This window comes from Pelobates fuscus, chromosome 10 (assembly GCF_036172605.1).
Source record: "Pelobates fuscus isolate aPelFus1 chromosome 10, aPelFus1.pri, whole genome shotgun sequence".
Taxonomy (NCBI): Eukaryota; Metazoa; Chordata; class Amphibia; order Anura; family Pelobatidae; genus Pelobates; species Pelobates fuscus.
In genome coordinates, this window is record NC_086326.1 from 138,033,457 (window position 1) to 138,051,585 (window position 18,129).

Below are 18,129 nucleotides of genomic sequence, written 5' to 3' on the forward strand. Positions count from 1 at the left end.
ATCAGGAATATTGAAGAAAGGGTGTGAAGGGGAATGTGCAACACATAAGGGAATTCTCTATATAGGATCAGGGTCTATAGCGGATGGAAGAGGAGAGAATGGAGTACAATGGGTAGCTAGAGGAAGTTATCCTATATTAAAATTGGGAAGTTGGCAGAGAAGGACTACTGGAGTTAAATAACAAGAAGAAGAATAATGCACAGAGAGAAGTACAAGTATCAGTGGAATAAATGGAGGTATGGGGGGAGCAAAGCCCATGTTTTGGTTGGGCTACCCAGGGGGCCCGACTCTGTGTCTCTTCAAACGCAGCCCGGACAGAGGAAACGGGATCAGATCTGCCACATCTAATGGGCTTGCCATGCCCACTATACTCTCAATGTCCTCGCTCCTCACCGCCACCTCCACGATAGACAAGCACTAAGGTTCCAGCACGTGATTGCAGAGTGCTGGAACTTCAGTGAGGAATGTCTGCTCAGTGTAGCCTTAGTGTCCCGGCCTGCCCCAGAATGTGGGACTCAGGGCTACTAATTCAAATGTGCAGGTTTTACACCCAAGGCTTTTGGGGGGCACTCTCATGGTTCTAGCCCAGTCAACCCTACAGCCAGCACCCCTAGTAACAAATTGGGATATTTGTGCCAACAGTTGTATACACGACTTTACACCTACTATCTGAATAAGGTACAGATATAATATTCACGTTTATGATTTTGGCAGCATGGTTTATAAAATCGAATTCGCAAAGTGCTATCCAGTAGAAGATGATTCATAGAGGCAAGTGGGACAATTTCCCTCCAGTTTTTGTTTCCAAAAAAAAGAAAATCCATTTGTGTGGTAGGTAAGGACTAATCATAAATGTATGTCAGAAAATAAAAAACAGTACTGTCTGTTTATGGGATTGAACAGGGCATGACGTGTCAGTGTGTCCTCCTACCCCCTCCACTAACTGTACAGATCCCATTTGGGGCTTCAGGCCCTAAATATCCCCCTTAACAATGCGTATGTTAGTAATTCCCATGCTTCATTTTATTGGGTGAGGTAGGAGGACGTAGGGCGAGACTATTATGCAATATAATGTATGTGGTGGTACTAGTTAATATGACTTTGTTTCTAACAGAAATTGACCAAAACTTTGAGCTGGCAATACACTTTGCAATGCTTGGACAGAATGAACAATGCAAAATATTTATAGAAACTATCTTAAAAAAGCAGCTTAAATGTGTTTCATATGTTCTTCAAATAATGGTTTCTCATCATTAGATTATCTATTTCTCGAGGCAAGGATTGATTAATCTGTATTTCTCCATCCATACTAATGGAGCAATGAAGGCAAAATAGTCAGTACTAATGTGAATGACTAATATAAATGGAAATATTCTAAGCCAACGTGGACTGAACAATTTATATATATATATATACATTATTGCATTATTTGTTACGGCTTGCAGAAGAAACGACTTGGCTGACATTTCTAGCGTGTTAGAACATGAAAGTAATTCATTTTTATGGAAGGACCTGTTAAAGGAAGACTATATTCTATACACTATACAAACATGTATTTCTGACACTATAGGTGTAGCCCATTTAAGAATCCTGGCTGCCATTAAAGGGAACCTATAGTGCTAGTAATTTAAAATTGTATTCCTAGCACTATAGTACCCTAAAGTGCCCTCCCGCCTCCCACCTACCTGAAGCGTTTAAAGGATTGTAAACCCTTTTGTCACTTACCTGATTCATGGGTCATCCTCTGCCTCCGCTCCGCACGCCCGCGTGGGGGTCTAATGCACATGAGCAATCGAATTAGGACTACTCCATAGGAACTCATTGAATCATGCAGAGCGTGAGGATGTCCAGCGTCAGTTAATCACCAGGAAGTCCCTCTAGTGGCTGTCTGGTAGAAAGTCACTAGAGGTAGAGTTAACCCTGCAAGGTAATTATTGTAGTTTATCAATAACTGCAATAATTACAACTGCATAGTTAAACTTTCAGGGGCACTGTACCCAGACCACTTCAATGAGCTGAAGTGGCCTGGGTGCCTATAATAACCCTTAAAAAGGTTAGAGTACGTTTTCCAGTGCTGAGCAGGTCTCCTCACAGTTGGCTCCCAATTCTGCCTCCTTGACTGATATCATCAAACTTGCCCATAGGAAGGCATTGGGAGGCTATTGGCCATGCACGGCAAAACACAGTGCTGTGCCAATAAACACATCCTCATAGAGATGCATTGAATCAATGCAGCTCTATGGGGAATGTTTAGCGCCTCCATGCAGAGCGTGAAGACGCTAAATGTCAGTGCTGCACATTCACTGACCCAGGAAGCATCCCTAAAGGTGTTCCTAGGGAGTAATGTAAACACTGCCTTTAGTCTGAAAATGCCTGCTGGGGCAGGATGTAGACTCCAGAACAACTACATTAAGCTGTAGTCCATGTATAATGTAAGGAGTACAAAATGCATTGAGGCACGTATGACATATGGATTGGAACTGGGATGTATTACTTCCAGGGGTGGGCTGAGCCGGGGGGAAGGTAGGCAATTGCCCCCCAGGCCGTCCTAAATAATTTTAAAACCGGACGCCGCGGGCTGGTCCTAATGCTGCAGCCGTCTGAGCGCTCTGTTAAGAGCCTCAGGCGGCTGCAGCACAGCTTCTCCCCTCCCCTCCCCTCCCCTCCCCTTCCCTTCCCTTCTCTGTGGCGTGGTCGAGTGATAGGAAGGTGCACACTCAGTGTGCACTTCCTGTTAGTCCGGCCGGTTACAGGAAACAGAAACTCAGCGCGAAACAGGAGTTTCTGGTTACTGAGTGTGCACCTTCCTATCACTCCATCCGAGCACCGCGGACCGGAGAGGAGCTTGGCCACGCTACAGGGAAGGGAAGGGGAGGGGGAGTAAGAAGAGGGGGGTAAGAAGAAGGGGTGGGATAAGAAGAACAGGGTGGGTAAGAAGAAGGGGTGGGGTAAGAAGAAGGCGTGGGGTAAGAAGAGGAGGGGGCTAAGAAAAAGGGGGGCTAAGAAGATGGGGGTAAGAAGAAGAAGAGGGGAGTAAGAAGAAGGGGGGAGTAAGAAGAACAAGGAGGGGTAAGAGGAACAAGGAGGGGTAAGAAGAACAGGTGGGGGTTAGAAGAAGGGGGGTAAGAAGAAGGGGGGTAAGAAGAAAAGGGGGTAAGAAGAAGGGGGGAGTAAGAAGAAGAACAAGGAGGGGTAAGAAGAACATCCCTATACATACACAGAAACACACAATGCATCCCTACACACACAGAAACACAATATGCTTCCCAGGGCTGCCACCAGAAATGTTGGGGCCCCTAACTCAGCTCAGGGTCTGGGCCCCCTGGGGCCCGCCTCAAATCCCGCCCACAGGGTCTGCCTCCCAATCCCGCCCACAGGAATACACACACAGACACACATACACACACAAAGATACATATTAACAGACACACATACTGAAACAGACATACACGCATATAGGCATACGTACTGACACACACATACTGAGACATACACACATATACAGACACACAGGCATACATAGTGACAGATAGACACATACTAACATACATACAGACACACATGCATGAGGATTTACACCGACATTACATACATACACACAGACATACATCCATTCATACTGGCATACATACATACAGACATACTGACAAACATACATTCATACAGACACTGACATCCATACACACATACATACACAGACATACATTCATAATGGCATACATTCATACTGGCATACACGCATATATACAGACATTCTGACAGACATAGATACATACATTCATATATACTGACATCCATACACACAGACACACATACAGACATACATACAGACATTCTGACATACATACATACATACTGACATACATACAGACATTCTGACATACATACAGACATACTGACATACATTCTGACATACACACATACATACTGACATACACACAGACATTCTGACATACATACAGACATACTGACATACATACAGACATACTGACATACATTCTGAGATACACACAGACATACTGACATACACACAGACATACTGACATACACACAGACATTCTGACATACATACAGACATACTGAAATACATTCTGACATACACACAGACATACTGACATACACACAGACATACTGACATACACACAGACATTCTGACATACATACAGACATACTGACATACATACAGACATTCTGACATACATACTGTCAGACCTTCCGGCATTCGCTAACCGTGGACTTCCGGGTTCTCGGAGCGCGGCCACTCCCCCTCCTATGACGCGGTCGTTCCCAGGATTCATAGAGAGACCGCGTCAACACCACAGTGCTGGATCAACTCGAAAGCTCCCGCGAACTTCAAACTGAATTATTACTACTTCTACTGTGTATCGGACCCGGACTGTTTAATCGTTTACCCTCCTTCTCCTCTCCCACGACCTCGGACTGTTTTTGGATATTCTCTTGCCTGCTGCAACCTCGATTCTTTGTGGAATCTCTATCACCAATTTGGATTATCGCTCCTTCATAAGTTAAGTAAACCAGATCTGCTCAAGCTGGATATATAACCATCCTAATTCTATGTGGTTCGCTATCTGCTCCACCTAACCTCCTAACCTTGTTTCAACTACTAATTAATCATCTGCATCCTAATTTGGAACTTCTCGCTGGTTGTGTTAAAATTGCCTTATCTTAAAACAACTTCAACTCCGCTGCTGTTTATAACCTGCCAGGAATTAAAGAGACAGTTCAAATTGATTATCTTTTTTATTTTAAAGCAATAAACAATATCAGTTTCAGAAATCTGCAGTTGTTTCCATCTTGTCCACAATTGAGCATTACAGATTGATCCAGCCTAATTAATGGATACAGCAGATCTCACTTCTGAAATCACCAGATTAAACCAAAGAGTGGATACGCTTACTCAAGGCATGCAAGATCTACAGATCACCAATGAAAGAATCCTTACTTATGTAAGGGACTTGCAAACACATACTCCTCACACAGTTACACACTCGGCTAGTGACCCTGCTGTCTCCAACCCCGAAAAATTCTCTGGAGACAGGTCCCAATACCGAGAGTTTATCAATTCTTGCAAGTTGTTGATTGCATTAAAACCTCGATCATATCCCACTGAAAGATCTAAAGTTTGTTCTGTTATTTCTTTTTTGAGAGGTGAACCCATGGCCTGGGCTCATTCCTTTCTTGAGAATGATGATCCCATATTGGATTCTCTGGATGAATTCTTTGAAGCCATGTCTCTTCTTTACGAAGACCCAAACAAACAAGCGACTGCAGATTTAACCATTAGAACACTGCAGCAAAGAAACAGGCCTGTCGAAGATTACATTGCTGAATTCAAACGATGGGCACCAGAAACTCAGTGGAATGACATAACTCTACGTAACCAGTTCCGTATTGGGTTATCTGAAGCTGTCAAGGATGAGCTCTCCAGAACTGAACTACCTACTACACTGAATACACTTATCCAACTGTCAATCAGCATTGACAGAAGACTTAGGGAAAGAAAAGCTGAGAAATCACTCACTAGCTCTCTATGGAAAAAACCCTTCACCTCTTCAAAGGCACCGGAGAAACCTATAACTCCCGCTGAACCTATGGAAATAGGGGTTGTGAGAAGTCCTCTTACTCCAGAAGAGAGAACCAGAAGAAGACAAATGAACCTCTGCATGTACTGTGCTTCACAAGAACATGTGGTCCCAGACTGTCCCCTATTGAAACGTCCCCGAGGTGGTAAGCATGGTTCCACCACAATTGTTATGAGTGTGCTTCCCTCTAAACCAATCTCTCATTTCTCCTCTGTTTCTCTCATATTACAGTGGGACAAAGAAAGAATTACGACTAAGGCCATTATTGATTCCGGCGCTAATGGAGTGTTCCTGGACTCATCCTTTGTTACAAAAAATAAAATTCCTTGTGTTCAAAAACGTAATTCCGTCTCTGTCAGAGTTATTGATGGCTCCTTAATCTCCTCGGGGCCCATTCGCCTTGAAACTGTCCCTTTAAGGACTACTACTAATTATATCCATTCTGAATTTCTTGTTTTTGATGTCATAAATTCTCCTCTTTATCCAATAATATTAGGGATAGACTGGTTACGGACTCATAACCCACATATTACATGGGCTCCTTTCTCTCTCACGTTTAACTCTGCATATTGCCAGGGAACATGTCTACAACACATCCCCATTTTGCAAGTTACTGGGGAATCCACTATACCTTCCAGCTATTCAGAGTTCGCTGATGTGTTCAGTAAAAAGGAAGCAGAGACACTTCCTCCTCATCGACCCTATGATTGTCCGATTGACCTTGTTCCTGGTGCTCCTATCCCTTTTGGACATATTTATCCTCTCTCTGAATCAGAGTTAAAAACCCTCAAGGAATACCTGGATGAAAACCTCCGTAAGGGGTTCATTAGACCTTCCTGTTCACCAGCCGCTTCCAGCATGTTTTTTGTAAGAAACAAGGACCAGACTATACGGCCAATCATCGATTACAGGTCTTTAAATAAAATAACTATCAAGAATCGTTACCCTCTTCCCCTGATCAATGAGTTGATTGAAAGATTAAGAACAGCTACCATCTACACTAAACTTGACCTTCGTGGGGCATATAACCTTGTTAGAATCAAGGCCAATGATGAATGGAAAACGGCGTTCAGGACCCGATATGGTCTTTACGAATATCTTGTCATGCCCTTCGGGCTATGTAACGCCCCTGCAACCTTTCAGCATTTCATTAACGATATCTTCCGAGATCTCCTAGACGTTTGTGTCATCATTTACTTAGATGATATTCTCATCTACTCCAACAACCTTGAAGAACACAGAAAACACGTGAGATGGGTATTATCCAGATTAAGAACACACAAATTATACGCAAAAGCAGAAAAATTTATATTTGAAGTCAATGAAATCACTTTTTTGGGATACGTTATCTCCCCTCATTCAATAAGTATGGATACCTCCAAAATAGATTGCATTGTCAACTGGTCTACTCCTACTAATACTAAAGACTTACAACGTTTTCTGGGATTTGCCAACTTCTATAGGAAGTTCATTAAAAATTACTCCAATGTTGCTCATCCCCTCAACCTGCTCAATAGCAGTAAACGGTCCTTTGCTTGGAACGATAAGGCTCAAGCAGCCTTTGATGAATTAAAACGGAGATTCACAAGTGCTCCCATTCTCCAACTACCTAATCCTGCTTTTCTCTACGTCATGGAAACGGATGCTTCTGACACAGCTATAGGGGCTGTCCTCTCTCAACACCAAACGCCTCAAGATCCTCTCCATCCAGTAGCTTTTTTTTCACGATCTTTGTCTCCTGCTGAACGAAATTATCCTGTAGGAGAAAAAGAATTATTAAGTATTAAAGCTGCATTCGAAAACTGGCGTCACATACTTGAAGACACACGCACTCCTGTAATTGTTTATACAGACCACAGGAACCTTGAATATCTTCATTCCAACAAAACACTCTCTGCCAGACAAGTACGCTGGAATCTTTTCTTTTCCCGTTTCAATTTTCAAATCATCTACAGACCTGGATCCAGAAACAAAAAGGCAGATGCCCTGTCCAGAATTCACCAAGATCTTCCTGTAAACGAAACTCAACCACCTAAAATCATAGGTATTATTTCGTCATTAATAGATGATATTAAACATCTTAAGGAAGAAGATCTTGAACTTCCCAAACAAAGCAATCTATCAAAAAAGGACGGTATCTACTACTTCAAAGACAGGTTATACATTCCTCCCTTGCTTAGGAATAAAATACTCTCTTTGATTCATGATTCCCCTCTGGCTGGTCATCCTGGTACAAGGAAAACACTGGAGCTGTCTAAAAGATATTACTGGTGGCCTCGCCAGGACAGAACCATAGAATCTTATGTCAAAAACTGCCCAACCTGTCTGAGATCAAAATCTGACCATCATCCACCATTCGGTCAATTATTAAGCCTACCTGTTTCAGAAAGACCTTGGCAGTCCATCTCAATGGACTTCTTGGTAGAACTCCCTCCTTCGCAACATCATACCACCATTCTGGTAGTGGTAGACCGTTTCACCAAGATGTCCCATTTTATTCCTTTGAAGAAATTACCCTCTTCATCTGAACTTGCAAAAATATTCATCAATAACATCGTGAAACTCCATGGTCTTCCTGAAGAAATCATATCAGACAGAGGAACACAGTTCACCTCCAAATTCTGGAATGAGATGTGTTCCTCCCTCAATATTCAACGTAAATTATCTTCAGCCTATCATCCCCAAACCAACGGACAAACAGAGAGAGTTAATCAATGTGTTGAACAATACTTGCGGTGTTATTGCTCTCACTTACAAGATGATTGGATCACGTGGTTACCAATGGCAGAGTTCTCATACAACAACTCGGTACACGCTAGTAGCAAAATGACTCCATTCTTCTCAAATTTTGGATTCCATCCCTCTTCATTTCCTGATCAAGGACTTCCTTCTTCTAATCCATACGTCTCCAACCATAACTCTTTCATGTCTGCCCTCTTCCTCAGGTTACGTGATAACCTTAAAAATGCATCATCTGCTCAGAAAAAGTTTTTCGATACTGGTAGACGACCTTCCCCTACTTACAAGGTTGGTGATCTAGTATGGCTCTCTTCAAAAAACATTGTCACCAACCGTCCCTCAAAGAAACTGAGTTCACTCTTCCTTGGCCCTTTTCGTATATTGTCGCTTATCAACGAAAACGTGGTCAGATTGAAACTTCCACCTACCATGAAACTACATCCAGTCTTCCATGTGTCATTGCTTAAACCACACCACTCCGACCCTTTCCTGAGGGATGTTCTTACCACTCCTGATCCCATTCTGGTACAAGGTGAAGAGGAATACGAGGTCCAGAGGATTCTAGATTCACGAATCCATCGTGGTTCCTTACAGTATCTTGTCCGGTGGAAGGGCTACGGAGTTGACGAAGATTCATGGGTGTCGTCCTCCGCGGTGCATGCTCGTCGACTTATCAATGCGTACCATGCTCGCTACCCGTCCAGACCTCGTTGACAGCATCCGGTGGCTGCTTCTTATGAGGGGGGTTCTGTCAGACCTTCCGGCATTCGCTAACCGTGGACTTCCGGGTTCTCGGAGCGCGGCCACTCCCCCTCCTATGACGCGGTCGTTCCCAGGATTCATAGAGAGACCGCGTCAACACCACAGTGCTGGATCAACTCGAAAGCTCCCGCGAACTTCAAACTGAATTATTACTACTTCTACTGTGTATCGGACCCGGACTGTTTAATCGTTTACCCTCCTTCTCCTCTCCCACGACCTCGGACTGTTTTTGGATATTCTCTTGCCTGCTGCAACCTCGATTCTTTGTGGAATCTCTATCACCAATTTGGATTATCGCTCCTTCATAAGTTAAGTAAACCAGATCTGCTCAAGCTGGATATATAACCATCCTAATTCTATGTGGTTCGCTATCTGCTCCACCTAACCTCCTAACCTTGTTTCAACTACTAATTAATCATCTGCATCCTAATTTGGAACTTCTCGCTGGTTGTGTTAAAATTGCCTTATCTTAAAACAACTTCAACTCCGCTGCTGTTTATAACCTGCCAGGAATTAAAGAGACAGTTCAAATTGATTATCTTTTTTATTTTAAAGCAATAAACAATATCAGTTTCAGAAATCTGCAGTTGTTTCCATCTTGTCCACAATTGAGCATTACACATACAGACATACTGACATACATTCTGACATACACACAGACATACTGACATACACACAGACATTCTGACATACATACAGACATACTGACATACACAGAGACATACTGACATACATACAGAGATACTGACATACACACAGATATACTGACATACACAGAGACATACTGACATAGATACAGACATACTGACATACATACAGACATTCTGACATACACACAGACATACTGACATACGTACAGACATTCTGACATACACACAGACATTCTGACATACACAGAGACATACTGACATACATACAGACATACATACAGACATTATGACATACACACAGACATACTGACATACACACAGACATACTGACATACACAGATACATACATACAGACATTCTGACATACACACAGGCATACTGACATTCTGACATACATACAGACATCCTGACATACACAAAGACATACTGACATACATACAGACATTCTGACATACATACAGACATTCTGACATACACACAGACATACTGACATACATACAGACATTCTGACATACACACAGACATACTGACATACATACAGACATTCTGACATACACGCAGACATTCTGACATACACAGAGACATACTGACATACATACAGACATTCTGACATACATACAGACATTCTGACATACATACAGACATTCTGACATACACACAGACATACTGACATACATACAGACATTCTGACATACACACAGACATTCTGACATACACCCAGACATACTGACATACACACAGACATTCTGACATACACAGGGACATACTGACATACATACAGACATTCTGACATACATACAGACATTCTGACATACACAGAGACATACTGACATACATACAGACATTCTGACATACACAGAGACATACATACAGACATTCTGACATACACACAGACATACTGACATTCTGACATACATACTGACATACTGACATACATACATACTTACATACACAAATACAGATAATTTTGCTTGCCTTTTTTTGCAGGTGGAAGGCTGTGGCTTATGGGAGTCGGCGTGGCTCCTGCGGGCTGCGGCCTGTCTTTTTTGCCTCCCGCGCGGCGCTGAGGGGAGGGAGCTGGGAGGAAGTGACGGCCACTACCTCCAAGCAGTACTTTGCGCCTGAGATTTTTTTAAAGGGCCCGGTCGCGCTATGGCACAGCCGCAGCGCTGACCGGGCCCCTAAAGGTGGGCCACCCGATGGGCTCCATGAGCGTGCGCTACACGTGGGGCCCGGGCGGCCGAGCCCCCCAGGGCCGCCGGGCCCGTAACAACCGTTATGGTTGTCACCCCCTGATGGCGGCCCTGATGCTTCCCTTACACACAGAGAAACGGACAATGCATCCATTACACACACACAATGCAACCCTTACACACAATGACAATGCATCCTTTGCACACATACACAGAAACACACAATGCAAACCCTTACACACACATGCAAACACACACACTGCTTTTCTTACATACACACAGAAACACAATGCATCTCTTACACACACTCAATGCACACACATACAGACACACACCTTGCATCCCTTATGCATACAAACACAGATTCACACAATGCATGCCTTACACACAACTAGAAACACACAATACATCCCTTATACACAGATACACACTGCTTCCACTACACACAAACACACTGCATCACCTACACAAACTGGTATCCCTATACACTACATACCATAAGCACACATATTATATCATCTACAATAACACATAACACATCCCCTACACACTCCACTCCCTGTGAGCGAACTCATGGGTGGGTGGAACATGTAAGTGGACTTATGAGTTGGTCTTGTGGGCATACTCACCGTCAGGCCATGGGGCTCAGACCTTGAGCTGTGTAAGGGGCCCCAAAAAAATTGAGCTGCTTCCAATTCTCCCAGAACATTGAATTTTGTGCCCACAGATGCAAACAGCCTCCAGAGATCCTGTTCTACACCAGACCAGTGGAGCCAAACTGCAGCCCATCATCATCCTCATCTGGTTGTAAGTAGGCAATCTAGTATGATATTAGTGAAACTAATCTATAATTTACCTCACATTAAAGGGACACTATAGTCCCCAGAACCACCTCAGCTTAATTAAGTGGTTCTGGTGTCTATAGCCGGTCCCTGCATTCTTTTTAATGTAAACACACACTGTGTGCAGCACTGGCGTTAGTTCATATGGCAGATCATATGGGTGGGGCATTGTGATGTCACATGGACAGCGTGAGGACGTCCAGCGACGCTCTAGCACAGGTTTTCTGTGCTATGAAGCAGGAAGTTCCCTCTAGTGGCTGTCTAGTAGACATACACTAGAGGGGGAGTCAACCCTGCAAGGTAATTATTGCAATTTATAAAAACCTGCAATAATTACAGTTGCAGGGTTAAGGGTAGTGGGAGTTGGCACCCAGACCACTCCAATGGGCAGAAGTGGTCCTGGTGCCTGGAGTGTCCCTTTAAAATCTCAAGAGATAGAAACCTGTTTTAAATTTGGGACATTGCGATACTGCTCCATGCTCTGTGTTTATTTATGAGACTGTCTTTTTTGTGCCGCTTGGCCCCAAATATCAGTGTCAGTGGGATGTGAACGTTGGCCATCTTTGCCGATGCTTTCATCTTTTTACTGTTTAAACAAAAGGAAAGATTAACTAACGGGTAATTGGTACTCTTAACCAATCACTGTCATCCAGCTATGGATAAATTGATATTGTTAGTGTAAATTCAACTTCCAAAGCAGTATGGCAAGTGAGGGTCTGGGTCACCGGTGCCGGTCAAGCCACCTGAAAATAGTTTAACACAGAACCGGGCGATGATGCCCATAGCCTATTTGCACCATAATTACTACAGTATGCTATAGTGGTTATGGGGCTTAGACTGCCCCTTCATTCTATAGATCTAGGGATGTCTGGTGATACTTTCTTTGTATCTAATCCCTGATAGGATCTGTTCAGGCCTATCTAGACCAGAGGTCGACTGCCTTTCCATCAAATAAAAATTTAGCCCAAAGCATGTTAAACAATATGTATTTCGCAGAGTTAATAGTTACGTTGGGATTTTTTCACTTAACGGGAAACTGTGGAGAGATCACAAGGGAATTTCACATCTTCTGCAAAATACCCATAAGGAAGACGTTTTCCAATTGGGCTGTTGAAGTCTACAATTTACAATTTCCTTGTCAATTCTTTATCAAACCCTTTACTTGAAGGCTGTCATTAATTGTTTCAGTAATACAGATACCATAGCCCACGACATCTATACTACACCATTAATCTGAGCCTGGTTAAGCTATTATCTTGTCTTTTCAGCTCGGAACTCTCACTTCCTGTGTCGAAGAGCTTCTAATGCACTGAGTCCAGTTATCTGGAATGGCACGGATCAGCAAAGCTAATATGGAATGGAGACACATGATTGCAAGTTTTTTTGGGTGACCTTTGAGGATTACTCTTGCATTTGATCATTCTGCCAATCATTTCACAAGCATCCTCAAAGGAAGCAAGAAGACAGTAGGTGTTTCACTGACTTGAAAGTGCAGACTGCTGAACTGGAAGTGAACCATTGCTAATTTCACACAACTCAAGTGGAAATGGAAGCAGATGACTTAAGGCTGGCCGAGAGACTGACCGCAAGCAACCAAAAGAATATGATACTGGAGCTGCCTTAACTGTCCATTTAGATAACTTAGATTGTATTAAACTGATTATATTTCAGATCTTGAAAGTAGATCGTAATCTCCATCAATTTGAGCTCATCGTTCGTTCTGAATGTGTGTTATGTATTTCATTTTTATTGTACATTGCTTCTTAATCTGTTGGCACTATAAAATATATCATTTAAAGGACCACTATAGTGCCAGGAAAACAAACTCGTTTTCCTGGCACTATAGTGCCCTGCGGGTGCCCCCACCCGTGGGTCCCACTCCCGCCGGGCTGAAGCGGGAGGAAGGTGGTTAAACACTCACCTTTCTCCAGCGCCGGGTTCCCTCGGCGCTGGGGACTCTCCTCCCTCTTCTGACGTCACCGGCTGAATGCGCATGGACTGCATTAGAAGCTCATCGACACAGGAAGGGAGAGTTCCGAGCTGAAAAGACAAGATAATAGCTCAACTAGGCGCGCACATTCAGCCAGTCCATAGGAAAGCATTCTCAATGCTTTCCTATGGACGCTGGCGTCTTCTCACTGTTAAAATCACAGTGAGAAGCGCGGAAGCGCCTCTAGTGGCTGGATTAACCCTAAAGTAAACATAGCAGTTTCTCTGAAACTGCTATGTTTACAGCAGGCAGGGTTAATCCTAGATGGACCTGGCACCCAGACCACTTCATTAAGTTCAAGTGGTGTGGGTGCCTATAGTGGTCCTTTAAGCCAGGAGATGCACTGAAAACAGATATTTACTTAACTATCTATGTAAAAAAAATACAAACTAATAGACACAGAGATAATACTTGTTTTCTTTCATCTTAAATAATAATAAAAATATAATTAACTATTTGTCTTTAGGTAGCTGGCTTGGTTCTTGGTATGAAAAGTGTATATATTTTGTTTTGCATCATTTATTGAATCTCTATCACTCCACAGGGCCAAAGAGCTGTGTTGAGACTTCAGGAAATATCCTGGGGATGGCTACTGGCAACAGGGTTCTCCTGTATTTTACAAACCTCTCTACATAGCTTATGTAATTGGGAAGAAGCAGGTGTTTGTGCCCTTTCCAGCTCTGATCTCTGTCAGTGCTCCCTTTCACAGAAAATACTGGCATCTGGCACCTCAGTATAGTAAGGAGGATCAGTCATGGAGATCTGGAGGTCCACAGACCTCTGCTCCTTCACCATTAGAACACCAGGGCTCAGGAACTCGAACCAAACTATCTAAACCGACTATATGTTAGGGGAGACTAGGTCATAGAAAATAGGTAAGAGTTTGGATAGTTTAAGGCAAGAGTAATTACAAGTCAATAAATCATTTGCCAGAAGACGGTTGGGATGAATCGTGTTTGTGTTAATATTAAATTATTTGCGGAACTGTTCTTTATTGTCTATCCAGTTCTGATCAGTGGAGTTCATAGGTTCCAGAAACACCTGGGGTTTAAGCCCAAATCAGTACTCGATATCTCTTACTTTACCAGATAGGTGGGGATATGTCATGATGCATCCCTGCTCTGCAGCAAATTTCTGTTAACAAACACCCCTCTCGACAGTTACCTTGCAGAGCACTATGTTGGTGGTCTTTCTTTATATATTACCGCAAACAGCTGCTTTGGTTAAAAATAATTATAATACATAAAATAATACATAATACACATTTAGAAAAAAGCACCACTATTATCTTTCTGCCCCATCTACTGCCTGTACAGGTTCAGGGCTGAAGAATCCCATGTCCAGGTCTTTAGCCCCAAAACCCCACTAGCAACACATATGGTGTCCCTTTAAGGCTTCATACTGTTTTACCACTGAAAATATAATTGTTATACTTACTTTTTTTTGTATGTATTTTATTTTAAGTGCAGTATTTAGCTTATATAGTTTTTTATGATATGCATGTTTTTTTGGTCATGTGGGCTATACCAAAGAGGCCTGAAGGTGGTCACCGGTAAAAAAATATATAATAATTACATGCCACAATCTGTTTATATATATAAAACATAGTCCGTATATCAGATCAGTGGAATGTCCAGATTTCTAGAAGTAATCGGTCTTTCCATGAAGAGTTCTGACCATATCGTTAGTGATCTAAAATGTGCCTTGCAAATATTAGTTCCAGTTTGCAATAGGCGTTAAAGAATAATAATAGCGTTCAGGACCGCCATCTGGCGTCCTCGATTGTCGACTAGTTTTGTCTCTGAAACGAGACTTTCTCAAATAAAAAATGCGTTCCTCATTCTGTGTCTCACAAGTTGAGGTTCACAGGAAGCCACATGAGGCTCTTGATGTATGACCAGCCATGTACTAATGAGGGGTGTTCCATCACAAGTGAAACCAGGATGAGAATGCATTCCACACCCCTCTCCAAGTATTGCATTGCCCCATAGCTCAGTCCAGAAGTACAGGCACAAAGGGTTTTTATTAGTTTCCTCTGCGTGACCTGTCAGTCTGGCGTGTGCACTGCTAGTGGTGGGGTCAGGAACTCAACATCATAAGCCATGAGATTCACTAAAAAGAGTTATTAACCTATTTATATTCATTATAAAATAATACTCAACAAGACTATAATACATGTTCAGTATGTGTAATATTTCATTTTCAACAGAAATAAAAATCAAAGACAATTTTCCTTTACAGAATAATGAAAATGAATGTAGAACATAATCAAGGGTTATATGCAATAATAAGGTTAATCAGCAGGAAAAAAAACTGTCTTGTATTCATTCATCTGGTTTGTATTTTGTGTTTGGCAAAGATTGATTTTCATCACTTTCCTTAAACTTGTTTTTAGCTGTATTGCTTAAGATTCACTGTGAATATTTCATCTTCCTCTGCCTAGCTGTATTGAGTGTTAAACCGTTCGACAGGCAGGGGTGCAACCAGTGTGAAGGTCATTGGTTATTCTGGCTGAGATTAGTAACACATGTATTGGATTCTTGTTGCAAGCATCGATCATTAAGTGAAAGAGTCCTGCATTGGCTGAATATAATGTATGTACACATTTATTCAAATATTCCGTCTAAAAATGTTTTTATGCCATCGCTTGTATAGATTAACACATTTTTACTGCCTTTTGTCACCCTCTTGAGAGCATGCTAAAAGGTAAAATTTTATAATCTGATCTAATCTGATTCTATAATCATAGTTCTATGGAATTCTTCTAGTCGTGCCTGAAACTGCAGGCATTTTGACAGTATTTCTCCATCAACATGGTGTGACTATCTTTTATGGAGACAGACAATGTTCGAGACCTAAGGGGAGATCCATTCGGTGATTTGTGAAGTTTGTGCAATAAAAAACAAAAAAACAATATATATATATATATATATATATATATTTATACAAAAGGAAAAATTACAGCAAAAGAAGAAAAAAGGGTCGAGGGGTACGAAGTACGGGGTACGAAGTACCTGGAATAAAAATAATTTTATATCTATATCATAATAAACATATGTTAAAATATAAAAAAGCAACAACAAAAAAACAAGCTTCCATAACACTTGCAGGGTTTTTTACTAGAGTGAGAATCTTTGGGCATTCAAAGTGAATGTTAAATTTAAAGGGATACTATAGTCACCAGAAAAACTACAGCATAATGTATTGTCTATAGCCTGTCCCTGCATCTTTTTTCTGTAAACACTGTCTTAAACACTGTCTAAACTGCTGTAGCTTTTATGGTGGCAGAAGTACAGTGCTGCCCCCATTGTGAGCAGTCAAACCGTCAAATCGCTCCACTATAGAGAGCCGGAATCTGATCTAAACCCTGCACTGTATGACTATTTCGTTGGCTAATAGCTCTGAGCCAGTAAGCGAAGCCCTGCACTGCCAAGCTTAGTTTAGACAGAGACGTTCCATTTCTCTGTTTGATATAGTGAAGGTGGGGCGCATGGCAAAGTCGACCCCAGGTGAGAAGTCAAACAGTTCTAAAACAGTTTGCTTGTAATGGGGAGGCACTAGGACACTCCTGGCACTATCACCATTACAGCACACTGTAGTGGTTATGGTTATTATATTGTTCCTTTTAACAGTAATTCTTTGTGGACGGTGTGAGCGAGCTGGACAGACTTCCCATGCTTTGGTGCCTCGGTTGAAACAGTAATGTTGGATGCTGGTATAATACATTAAAAAATTACAGCATTTTAAGTTCAGATATTGTAGTTGTAGTTAAGGTTTCTGGACGCACTGAGCTCTGTTAAGTTTTCATATCTAGTGCGTCCGAGTTGAAGGTTTGTGTCTGATGGTCCTAAATATAGAATGAAGAAGTCAAGCTAGGATGTCACAATTCTTTCAGTTTTTTCTGTAGGTGAACCTTGCATGGGAGCTTGGAAGAGAAATCTGTGCCACCCAAACTCTGGTCCCATACTGTCCCCATGGCAAAGTACACACTCAGACCAATGCTGATCCAATAACATTATGTAGCATTATGTATGAGGAGCAATTCTGGAGCAACATTCTAAAGGGGAGCAACAAGCGATAACATTCTACTGGTTACCATGGAGATTGTCACCGTCATTAAATCCTTCCCCCACTGCATGGTACAATCAACACATAAGGGCAGTATGTTTTAACGATACATCAATCATTACATCAATGTCTTCAGTCATACAAACATTTAGACAATATTTGAATAAATTCACACACATGAGCAGAAATCTCTGTCTGTTCAACCTGTCCTTTTCATTTCACCGATGATGATCACCCTATTCATTTTGCTTTAAAACATCCATTTATATATATAGTCTGTTT